A 12,620-nucleotide genomic window follows, 5' to 3' on the forward strand; every position below is an offset into this window, starting at 1 on the left:
TATAATTCATACCAGTTGTTGACCTTGTTTCATGGCTTCTCAATTATGGAAATGTATAATAATAGAGTACTGGGGTCTACCATATCCAGATGTGGGGGCATAATGCAACATGCATCCCTGCTTCCAGACGAAAGATGGATTCCCAATGAAACTGTTGGACAAGTGTAAACAATGGGATGCTGGACTGTCTGACTTGTCTGTACCAGCAATGTTGGGGTACACTTAAATAAGAGACTGATGGAAATATAATTCCTTATGAAGGATTATACCTCTGTAGTAAAATGGGGAAAATCTGTTTGGGGGGAAATGCCAGTCTATATGAAATTGTAACACATAATTAAAATCCAAAATTCAAAAATATACATCTAAAAAAATAAAATAAAATATGCCTTTTGAAATACTAACACACATCAAAAAAAAATCTAGAATAAAATCCAGGATACAAAAATGACTCAATCAAAAATAATTAGAAAAATAATCTAATAGGAAAAAATAGATAAGAAATATGTAAGTCAGATTTAGGGGGTGGACATTTTGGCACAATGGTTTGAGATGCTACTTGGAATATCTGTACCATACAATGATTTGAGTTACAACTACTCCACCTCCCAGCAAGCTTCCTACCAGTGTGCCCTGTGGCACACTGAGTACTTGAGTACTTGAGTGCGTTGAGTTCACTTAGGAGACCTGGAAGAAGTTCTGGCTATCTCTGGTTGTTTCCAGCATTAGATGAATGGACCAGTAATTGGAATACATCACTCTCTCCCTTTCTCTCACCCTGTCACTTTGCATTTCAAATAAGTAAATTGATGCTTTAAAAAGAGAGACTAAAAATGAAGCTTATGAGAAACAAGGCAGGACTCTATAAGTAGCAGGTTTTGTCCAAGACAAGCATTAATTTAAAAATAAAAAATGAAGGGCAAGTTTACATAAAAGAAAACCCAAATGGTTAATAAACTTACAATCAAAAAGTTTAAATTCTGATAACATCAAATACTGGGGAGAAGATGTGGCAGAAAATGGTTTTGTTGAGTAAAATCACAAACAACAATTTAGCCACATCAAGCAGAGTTGAAGCTATACATATCTTCTTACCAGTTTCACCCACTTCTAGTCATTATCACATATGTACCAAGAGATACAATAAAACATCTGTAGCATATTTTCTTACACGTTTTCGATACCAACCAAAAAGCCTCTCCTTCTAAAATAGGAGAAGGGTGACATAATCCTGTGGTGGAATATTATACAACAATCCAGTAAGTCTTACCAACTGTCACTTTCCCATTACTGTTATCTCAAAAATAGTGAGCTAAAGAAAAGAGTAAATGCACAACAGAAATCCTAAACACCCACAACACTCTCTTATTAATTTACCTGTAGCGAGTATAAAAAAGGGAAATCTGTTATTTGGAAGAGAATGAGAAAATAGAATCAAAGTGAAGATTCAGAACTTTATTTAAAGTTGGATTTTTTTTTCAAAATTACAAAGAAACTGAGGTGCCAGCATTTTGACAGAGTGTAACTGACTGTTCTGCTGGCACCCCAAATGGGCACTGGTTTGTGTTCCGGCTGCTCCACTTCCAATCCACCTCCCTGTTAATGCATCAGGGAAAGCAATGGTAAATGTCCTATGTGTTTGGGCCCCTGCTACCCACATAGGACCCAGAAGAAACTCCCAGCTCCTGGCTTTAGTTTGACCCAGCCCTGACCACTACAGCCATTTGGGAATTTACCAGTGGATGGAAGATCTCTCTCCTTGTCTCTGTGTCTCTCTCTGCAACTCAGCCTTTCAAATAAATCTTTCAATAAATAAATAAATAAATAAATAAACAAACAAACAAATCTTTCAATAAAAATAAGAAAGAAAACTGAACAAATGTGACAGGATATACCTAAAGGCTGAGTCTAACAAGTGGACACACCGATTATTCAAATATCCTCTATACCCCACTGCTATTTGAAAGAGTTTAGTCATGTTTCAATAATTTTTAAGGTAGGCTAGGATTTTTCTTCTGGGTTCACTGATTGATTGGTTTTGTATAAAGAAAGATTTTTTCTTATTTTAAAAAAGTAAATACATGAAATGTAACTTCTTGGAGATTTCTTGGGTTCAAAATAGTTTTTTTTAAGATTAATTAGTTTTTATTTATTTGTTTGAAGGACAGATTGACCAAAAGAATGACAGACAGAGAAATCTTAACTCCACTGATTCACTCCCCAGATGCCTACAATAGCCAGACCTGCACCAGGCAGACGCCAAGAGCCACGAACTCGATCAGAATTTCCCAGTCAATGTCAGGAGCCCCAATGCGTGGACCATCATCTACTGCCCTTGGGCACATTAGCAAAAAGCTGTATCAGCAGCAGAGTCCTACGGGTTCAACCAGGCTGTGATATTTGTGATGCTTCGGACCTAAGAAGCAGCTTAACCCGTTTCACCGCAGCACCAACGACCAACCTTCCTGTCCTGCTCAAAATTAGCAACAGTATCTTCTCCCCCTAAGTTCCTTCCTTTCAGAACCACGGAGCTATTTTAACATTACAAGCTTCTGCCTCTAAAGTTACTATTTTCACTGAACCAGCATTGGTTAGGCTTTCCTTAATGTCTCTTCCATAGCTTCCTGTGGTTCTCTGATTACTTCAAACCCATTAATAGGTTCAAAGCAAAATCTAGTTCTGTAGCAGTAAGAAAATTTAGATTTGAGGCATCTATCGTGCTACTTCGAATGTGGATTCACTTTTCATTAGTTCATATTCTTGAGTTGTGTTTAAGTGCCCCACTTTCCACAATATAATGTGAACAAACTGTACAGGGATATTTGATACATCAGAACAGTAAAAGAAGGTAAGTCTAACAGCACTAAGCAACCAGTCTCCCAATTAACTCACTAATCTATGATTTTGTCCAATCCATTTTATTACTTCTTTCATTCATCAAAAAGTAAATTTCCATTCTTTGCCAAAACATGTAAAAAACTACTCAGGACTCATGGGCTGTCAATCATGCCAGATCCTTCTTGCTAATACAGTATATAAACTAATGGAATATACACAAATGCTTCAACATGAATGAAAGGTGTCTTATTCAAGAGAACATTTTAAATCTATGACGTAGGACCTAGGTCCACAAGGGTTTAGACAGGAGCAAACTGGAAACCAGTGTTGTTCAGCAAATTAACAAGTCAGGAACATTGGTAGAGATTACACAGAATGGCACATTCTATGCTTGCACAATAGCAATGACATTGAGATTTTGTTGATTAGGAAATCAAAAAAAATCTTTAGTGTAAATTATACAGGTGGCTAATTTTTTAAATAAAATTATTATACTAACCAATCTTGCCATAGTCTAGTATCGAATTTAGTTAAAATGAAGAAAATGTAAATCCCTGACCTCATTACAAATTATAAAAAATAAATAAATATGGTAGTGATTAATTTAGCCAGAAGTACAGAATCAGTTTTACATATTAAATCACAGAATTTTTTACCAAAATTAAATGCAGATCTTAAATGAAAGAAAATCTGTCCCATATTTTAAAAATGCAGTGGGGCTTTTCCAAAATCACATGGAAATTCAAATGTTTTATTCAAAGCTAAGTAATAGACTTAAGGCTAAGATAACCAACTACATTCAGCTATCTGAATATGTAAGTAAATTTTGATTTTTGTAATACTAAAATATGTATTTTTTATTTTAAATAGTTAATGTATGTTTGTTTCTGACTGGACAGCTTTACTAACTCAGCAGTTGCTAATATGTCCATTGTCTGGGGACAGGCTACTTTCCGGTGTAGCAAAATAATGAAATGATATTTTTATTATTATTGCCAATTCATCTTTTGATCAAATTGACACTCCACTTTCTGTGTATCATAGGTATTTTCTAAGGTTAATATCAATTGATTATTGTTGTGTAGTGTTCAATATTTACAACTAATTTTGGGTCAATTACTACTCATTTGTCTAAAATGTGTTGTGCTAGACTTACCCAGACAGAAAGACCAGAAAGAAAACTGAAGAGAATAATTCCAGATCTTTCTCAGATCAGGGGCAAGCAGAAAGGAGATAAAAGTGGTTTTGGTCAATATCTAGTAAGTCCAGTGTTCCGTTCCCCACCACCCCAGCCTGTGAGAAATAAAGATAATGATGTGGGATCATTTAGCCCTCAGTTCCTCCAGACTATTATTCCTGTGATCAGAATACAGACTTGAAGTATAATAGCTGTGCTAATTCTGAATAAACCTGGATGGTGTGTGAGACTGAAGAGGCCTGCGCCGCCTTCCAACCTAGGATCCCTCCTCTGGGACAAGCAGTGTAGTTATCCCCAGCTGGCCAGCTGTGATAGAATCTGATCCTGATCTGGATAATTTTTTTATGCCCTTCACTTACGATTTTTTTCCACCTAAATATCATGTGACTTTTTTGGAGAAACAGTTTCTCAAGCTTGGATCCGCTCAACATGTTAAAGAATTTCTAGGAGCTGGCATTGGAGTTGGTAGAAATGAAAAAGTGCAGGAATAAGGGCGTTGTCCAGCAACTGGAGGCATCCCTGATGATGGCTCAAGAGGCAGAACAGATTAACAAGCAGAGACAGGTTACCTTGTTTGGTTTCCAAAGCTGTTACAAAGGCTCTGATGGCAGAGGGGCAGCAAAACACTTAAGGCCCTCTGAGACCTGCAACCCAGAGTGCTGATCAGCAAAAGAAGGGGAGGAGAAGTCATAGAAAAATTCCAAACCAAAGGGCGTAGCCAGTGGATGAAGCGGAACCTTGCCAAAGAAGACTGAAGAGGTCTCGGGGCAGTGAGTCAACACTAAACAACTCCTTCCACACCTAACGGGAGGACAAGAAGACCGACGCAGTTCTTGATCAGCAGGTTTGAAGTTCAGCAATAGTAGACAGAGGCCTGGCAGCCGTTTTGGAAGACAAGGCAGCCTTGAGATTAGAAGGAGTGTCTCGGGCTTAAGCCTGAGTGCTAAAGGCCAGTGATCTCTGATGCGTGTCTTCAGATCTTTTTAAAAGAAGCAAATAAACCATCTTATGACACACATACAAAAGGTATCCCTATTTTTTCAGTGCAAGTCTTTAATACTTGCAGAATGACCTAAAACTAGAGATACGCTCTTAAATGCCTATGAACACCAAAGAGATGGGACAGGAATCATGAATTAACGACCCAGAAGATAATAGGAAGTTTTTGCAGCCATAACAGAACCAGACTGCATATGCCCTTCTAAAGATATTCCAATCTGTGCTTAGTTTTTAAAGTATCATACCTAACCGAGTTAAACACATCTGCAGATATGGCCTGCAGACCTACGTTGCAGCCATGTCTTAAACAGTGTTTGTCTAGATTACCAAAATAAAATTGGCATAAGTCAGCCTAACACAAAACCCAGGTTCTAATTACTATTACTAAAGTGAGTACCATCAAATGACCTATATACAACTTATTATACTGTCCCAGCACCCAGCTAGTTACCGTGATTTAAAAAAAAAAAAGTTATGAAGTAAGAGGTTTTTTCCCCTAAGAAATGAGAACAGAAAGGAGCAATTATTTGGCACCTGCTATGTGCAAAGCATTAAACAAATATAAAAGAAATGGAATTTCCTTTCATCTTTATGACTTCTCAATTAGCTATTGTTCATTCTAGCTATTCATTCATTCAACAAATATTAATTGTGACCCCCACATCTTCTGACTGCAATTTTAGAAATGAATGAATGAAAAGCGGCGAGGATGCCACCTCTCAGCTTTCCTTGTCCATTGTAAAGCACAAAGGAAGAATACTGGCTCCAGGTGAGCATGACACAGCTCTGTATTCTACCCTTGTACTTTGTGGCTTCATTTCTTCACTGATTCTCCTCTCACTGTCTCTCTGACTATTGTGACAATGGAAATGGCTTCATAAGGAGTCCTGGTTTTTTGATGGATAGAGAATGGCTTCTAACCTGAAATTGTTTTCACACTGTACAAAAATCATTGATTTGAGATACTTCCTGTGCAGCCATATCAAAACACTCTATACTTTCAGAAATGAAGATTTTACTACTTAACTGTCACTAGCTTATGCGTGCTATAATGATAAATATGTAACCTAGGAATTTGAATTCCTCTCATGTTTTTGAAGATATATGTCTATATAATTGTCATTATCAGCAAAGAGCTGGCCATTGTTCAACATGAATAAAAATACCCAGATAATTTTGCTTCCAAGGTTATTATTACTTGTGATTAACATAATAGATTCAGCTGTTTTCATGTGAGATGGTGATGTATTTTGGATATGCCATTAGCTGTAGATTGAGCTGATTCATTTGCACCATGCATTGGCAGTTCATTAACTAAATACCAAAGGCTTTTTAAAGACAGAGAGTAGAACACCTCTGATTTATTCACTTTTTTCTGTTGTTGGTCCCCATAGGACAGGGACAAGAGCTGATGAATGAACCAGTGGGGACGTAGATAAAGAGGCCAGTCCTTCTCCAGATGGTCTCTAAATTTGAACAAGTCATTTTTTAAGGAGCACTCCTATCTCAGAGATTTGTTTTCTCTCCCATTTGACAAACTTCAAATGTTTCAGGACATGATGCAGTGCCCTTGCATTCAATCAAGGTTTGATGGATAGAGAGGTGGGTATATGTCTGGAACAGAAACACTTGTAACTGAATGTTATATTACTGTCTGTATGGTTATTTTTGGTCTAGACATTAGGGGGAAAAATGAAAGCAGAAAAATTAACACCAAAATGTTACCCTAGGAAATGATCTAAAATGTTTTCTAAGGGGCAAGACAGACACATTGCTATTTTACCCATTAAGAGAATTCAGAGGGAGGGAGAGCAACAGAGACAGAAATCAGTTGTAGTTAATGCTTCAATTTTCTAGCCCTTAACAGCATCCAGTTTACATCCTCAAGGGTACATTTCATCTGGCTTATATAAAATTAATTGGCAATTTTACTCTGTGTTGACCTTATTTCTCATCTGTAACCATCATTTGCAACCACCACTCCATAATCTAAACTGTTTGGATAGATTTTTGTCTATTAGCCTTTCACGTAGAGAAGAATCAACCATTATTTTGCCAGGGAAAGTATAACTGCTCTTTACCCATTATCATCCCCATAGGCCTCGCGCAGTACACTTGATTCCTTCTTTGTTCTTGTTTTGTCTCTACAAATTGAACTGGTAAAAACTGGTTTTCCCTGAGCTGACAAAGCACCAACGGCTGCTAAGAACTTTCCTATCTTCTATTTTGTTTTGCTTTCACCCTTCCTACGATTTAAAACTTTTCTACAACTATATTGCGTATGTGGTGTTTTCCAAAGTGTGCCAAGATAATAGCAGACCCCATTGAGTGCTTTTCATGTTTCAAGTACTATCCTGAAAACAACCCAAAGGGAAGGTGTTATTATTACCATCCTCATCAACTCGTTTTACAGATGAGGAATCAGGTCCTTAATTCTCTGTGCTCACAGGACCTGTAGTTCAAGGTATCCTGCCTTTAGACACATTCTTTCTGCTTATCAGCTGGGAAGTTTTTATGTCCCTTCCACAGCCTTGAAAACTTCTATTTATCATTTAAGACCCATTTCTGATGCCTTGTCTTTGAAGCCTTTTTGAACACAATCACAAATTGGATCATGACCACATTTGTGCCCCATCTATAACAACCACAGAACTTTGGTGTTTTACCTCATCTTTCACAGCATTTTCCTAAACACATCTGCTTCCCTCACCAAATTATACTGACCCTCACAGTAGGGAATAGAATTATTTACCTATCAACTGTTGCCTTTTTATACCTAATGCCCATCTCATCTCACACTTTGCTTCTTGACTGCAAATGATGATTTTCCGGTTTCTTTGTCTAGAAATTTGAGAATGAATATGAAATTCTTGCTAGAAACTGTACAGACAATTCACCTTCCTCTGAAGCCTACTAGCATTGTGAAAGCAGACAATTCTGTTGCTCATTGATCACTATGGACTGCAGTCACCTTGGTTATAACTGTATGGTTGTAATGCATGCAAAACCTGACACGTCTCCCAAGTGTCCTTTACCAGTCAAGATAGAACATATGAACTCTGTTTCTCCTTTAAAAATGCTGTTGAATCATGATTTTAAAGTTTCATGGGGAACAATGAGATTGAGCTTTCCTTTAGGTTGCTACCTCTACAACTACTAAAGGTTTCTGTGTCTTCTGGGTTAAAAAAAAAATGTTTTCAAGATACTGTAAGATCTCTCCACTCCCGTAGGACCAGAATTCCAACCAACATTCCGGGCCTTGTCCGTCCCACAGGTTCTCATGCTCTAGTATTTCTTGTGCAGCGGCTATGCTAATCTTCTCTGTATCATTCCAATTTTAGTATACGTGCTGCCAAAGCGAGCACAAAAAATATGGAATGCTTCATGAATTTGCATGTCATCCTTGCACATGCCTCTAGCATCTCTGATTCACTGTCCAGGGAACTCACAAATATACGACTAAATCTGCAGCTTCCCTTCATCACAGTTCCCTATCTCTGATTCCCCGACCTTGTAGGTGCCAGTCATTCCAAGTAAGCCAAACTACCGATCATTACTTCAGCAGTTCAGTAAGGCCTCCATGCTCTACTCAGGCTTCAGGATGAGCAGGTAAAGGTCTTCAGGCAATTGTGTCATCATGATCTTATCTCTTATTTTTCTTGTTTCCAAGTGCTCTGTCACCTATTGTGCAATGACTGGACACATTTGCCTCATATATTTTGTCCAGTTTTACATAGCCTTATATACCAAAAGTGAAATCTAAATATAAATTATAGCAATGTAGCCAGATGCATAAATCTACATTTTTGTTTATCTTTATATCCCAGCGCTTGCATTTAGCAAACTTTAACTCTTTGGTAATCAGTTATTCAAGACAAGACTGAATGAAAGATGCTTTTCAATGAATTACACTATTTTATCTAAGAAATACTTTCATTATCCCATAAAACTCTGCAAATAGATTTATTATGACATAAAATTAATTTACTAAAATTAATGTGGAATGAGTGGAGAATTTTTCTCTGTTAGTTTTCAGTTGTGACTAACATACTTTTTAAACCTTTCATGGCAGACAAATAAAAGAAAAAATCCTAAGTTAACAGACATGTGTCAGAGAACGTGGTTTTAGGTTAATGTAATTTTCCCACCCATCAAGTTAGCAGATAATACTGTTTGGTATTCCTTATTTAAACTTACTGGACCAAGGAATTTGTTCTCCATTGGAATATACACCAGCTGGCAAACAGAATATTAGAAATGGGTTAATTTCCCTTCAGTTCTTCTGAGTATTAGCCACACCCTGTCCAGTGAACACAGTCCCTAACACATGGAAACCCATTAGAGAGGAGAAAAATAGGTAAGATCCCCCAACTTATGGTTCCACCAAATTCTGAATGTTTCCAACACAAAAATGAATCTGACTCTAACCCAAATTTCAAGTGTACTTCCAGAGACAAATTAATATTCTCTCCCAACACCTCTTGCAGGTGGGACACACTCTCCAGCTACAGCAAGTTGCACAGCGACTCTACGGAATCCAGATGTTTGCTGCTACTGTCAGAGAAGAAACAGCATCCCAGCCCTGCATTCCCCCGGGCTTTCTACTGATGCCAACTTGGAGAGAAGACATCCTGAGCCATCTCTGTGAAGTGTCCCCACCCTGCTGGACTTTCATCATTATGTTCCTTGAAAACCAGGTAACCAACTAGTCACTTTGCTGCCAGAGAGTCCAAACTTGTCCCCATCCCTTTTTTATTTTCTTTGTCATTTTAAGAATCTGTTCTATGTGGAATTAGTTTGACATTTTGAATCTATAAACTGTGTCCTTCACGCCTTCTGGAAAATCTTAATTGTTATTCTCTGTTACATTTTCTTTCTCTGCTCATTCTCTAATCTTTAGGATCCTTTGCCTTTGTTTTCTATTGTTCATCTAATGTTTCCTGGATATATTCTTCTGACCTATCTTCTAACATAGCATTCCTTTTGTCGGCTGACTTAAACTGCTGGCAGGACCACTGAGTTCCTCCACTTACCCTAGAGGGACTCCAAGTATGGTCTTCAGACCAGCAGAGCTCACATTCCCATTTGAAATGAGAATTCCAGGACTTAACCTCCAACTCAATTGGAATCTATGGAAATGGAGTGCAGGAATCCAGCTAATTTTTCTGCGTGTTAAGCTATGAGAAACAGTGATTACAATATGGGTATTTTTACATTTTATAAATTCTATTTGATTACTTAAAGAAAATGCTTGACAATCCTTGTTTTCTGTGACCAGAATTATTTTTTAGAAGATTTGTTTACTTACTTGTTTGTTTTTGTTTTTCTGTAGGGCAAAGGCACAGAAGTCGAGGGAGAGACACTGAGAGAAAGACTTTGCATCTACCAGTTCACTTGCCCAGGTAGCCACAAGGAATGCACTGTGCCAGTCCAAAGTCAGGTGCCTGGATCTCCTTCTGATCGCCTGTGTGAGTGGCAGGGTCCGAAACATTTGAGCCATCTTCCACTGCCTTCCCAGAAACATTAACAGGGAGCTGAAATCTGGAGTACAGCAATCAGGACTCCAATCGATGCAGACACAGGATCCTGGTGTTGCAGGTGGCAGCTTAACTGACAACACCATGGTGTCAACCCCTGTCCTACAATGCTTTTAAAGTTTGTCTTCCACTTCTTGATAGATAATAACTGTATTTTCTTTATATTTAAATAGTTGAAGTGTTTGAATGCCTCTTATGGCCTCTTACTGTTCTACTAGTCTTATTCATGATAACTTTTTATCATTTTTAAATAGTGAATTGTTCATTTCTCTTTCAAAACTGCCTGTGGGTATATTTGAGGTCTGGGATGAAAGTATACTTCTCCAGAGATAATATGGATTTTCTTATGTTGAGTGTCTAGGGATACTTTAGATTTACTAAGTATTCTGGACCACTCACATGGATTATTATTCCATCTGAGGGTGAGCTCATGATTAAAACTTCTCCAGAGCAATCTTGATTTTCCTGCTTAGTCTTATAAGCTTAAGGACAAATTTCCATTCTTTCTCCGGAGTCTGGAAGAGGAAGTAGAATTACTTTTCATTACAATAAGGATAGAGCTCTTCAGGTTCTTTTATGGGAAAAAAGTCTCTTATTGGACTCCCCACCTCTGTGAACTGAAGTTTAGTCTGCCATTTTCCAAGCCCAGAAAGCCACATGCTTGAAATTCAAAGTCAACAGTTTCTACTAATGACCTTAAGATTAAAGTACCATTGATGTCTAACTACCATTTACTTAGATTTTCATCTGAGATTCCTTCTACTTTGTCAGCCCTTCCATGCAGTTAAGATGGCATATGAAAAAAATACAGGCAATGAGGTGCATGGATTTATTATTATTAGTAGTAGTAGTAGTAATGGTGGTATCTTGTTGCTGCTGTTGATGTTATTGTTATTCCTTGGGGCACCATGCATTTCTAGAAACTTGAGTTATAAAACAGCTTGGAAATTGTAGCGCACTCAGAAACACATTTCTTCAGTTCAGTCTTTATCCTTTGTTACCGGCACAGAGCTGCTGAAAATTTCTGGAATTTCCTGTGTAACAAATGAGTCTTTTGTTGCTCAGGAACGTCTCTCAAGGACACCAGAATTTACACTAATGAGCTCACGTAGAATGGGGCCTCCTACAAATTCTCAGGATGGGTGGGTTGCCAGAAAGACCACATGATACGGACAGGAACTTTCAGTTCAACCTCTGACATTTTGGCGGCGAGAAGCTAGACTGAACTCTGTACAAGCCCAAGATTTTAAGCAAGATTCAGAGAGCATCCAGATTTGGGAGCCCCTGGGAGGGTGGTATTACCCAGAAAGGGCTTGGAGGCTCTGAGCCCCAGCCCAGACCATAGCCAAGCAACAATTTCATTTGGTCTTTCCTTAGTTACATCCTTGATAATAAATCAGAAAATGTGTTATCTGAAGTTCTGTGAGTCATGTTAGCCATTTATCAAACATGAGGAGTTCAAGAGAACCCTAAATCGGCAGCCAATTGTTATAGGTGGCCCAGAATTTGTGACTGGCATCTGAAATGGGGCTGATCCTTGTGGTGCATACCACTTAGAACTTGTACGTAGCACTAATGTTAAGTAAGTAATGTCATAATTTCATTGACTTACTGAGCACTCAAGGGTTGTCCATAGAATTGGTTATTAGAGTCAGAAAATACCTCAGGAATAATATTTTTAGATACTGTATCTTTAAGAAGAACCCTCCACCAAATAAATCATAAATATAAAAAAATCCTTACCAGAAGCAAAGGTATCAAAATAATACTTGATACAGTTTTAGTATTCCAAAAGATTACAAATATGCTATGTGTATAATCACTGGTAGGACAGCATTATAAAGAGAATTCACAAATCACAGAACACACATGCTTGCTGTTTCATAAATTTGGCCTGAAGTCAATATTCTGTCATACTCAATGTTATTAAATTTCAGTTTTTGCCCATTAGGACCTTAGAAGGACTTGAGTTATGCATGTAAATTCCCAAATCAATCAGAAATTAGTTTTGTGATAATAAGAGAAGTAAAAAATGGTAAATGTTACCC

At 37.7% G+C, this 12,620-nt stretch overlaps 1 pseudogene; it reads right to left on the reverse strand.

Moving 5' to 3' along the window:
- Positions 1-8,329: 8,329 nt before the first annotated feature.
- LOC118758723 (U6 spliceosomal RNA) lies at positions 8,330-8,400 on the reverse strand (annotated as a pseudogene).
- Between the last annotated feature and the right edge of the window lie 4,220 nt (positions 8,401-12,620).

This window comes from Ochotona princeps, chromosome 2 (genome assembly GCF_030435755.1).
Source record: "Ochotona princeps isolate mOchPri1 chromosome 2, mOchPri1.hap1, whole genome shotgun sequence".
NCBI classification, from domain to species: Eukaryota; Metazoa; Chordata; class Mammalia; order Lagomorpha; family Ochotonidae; genus Ochotona; species Ochotona princeps.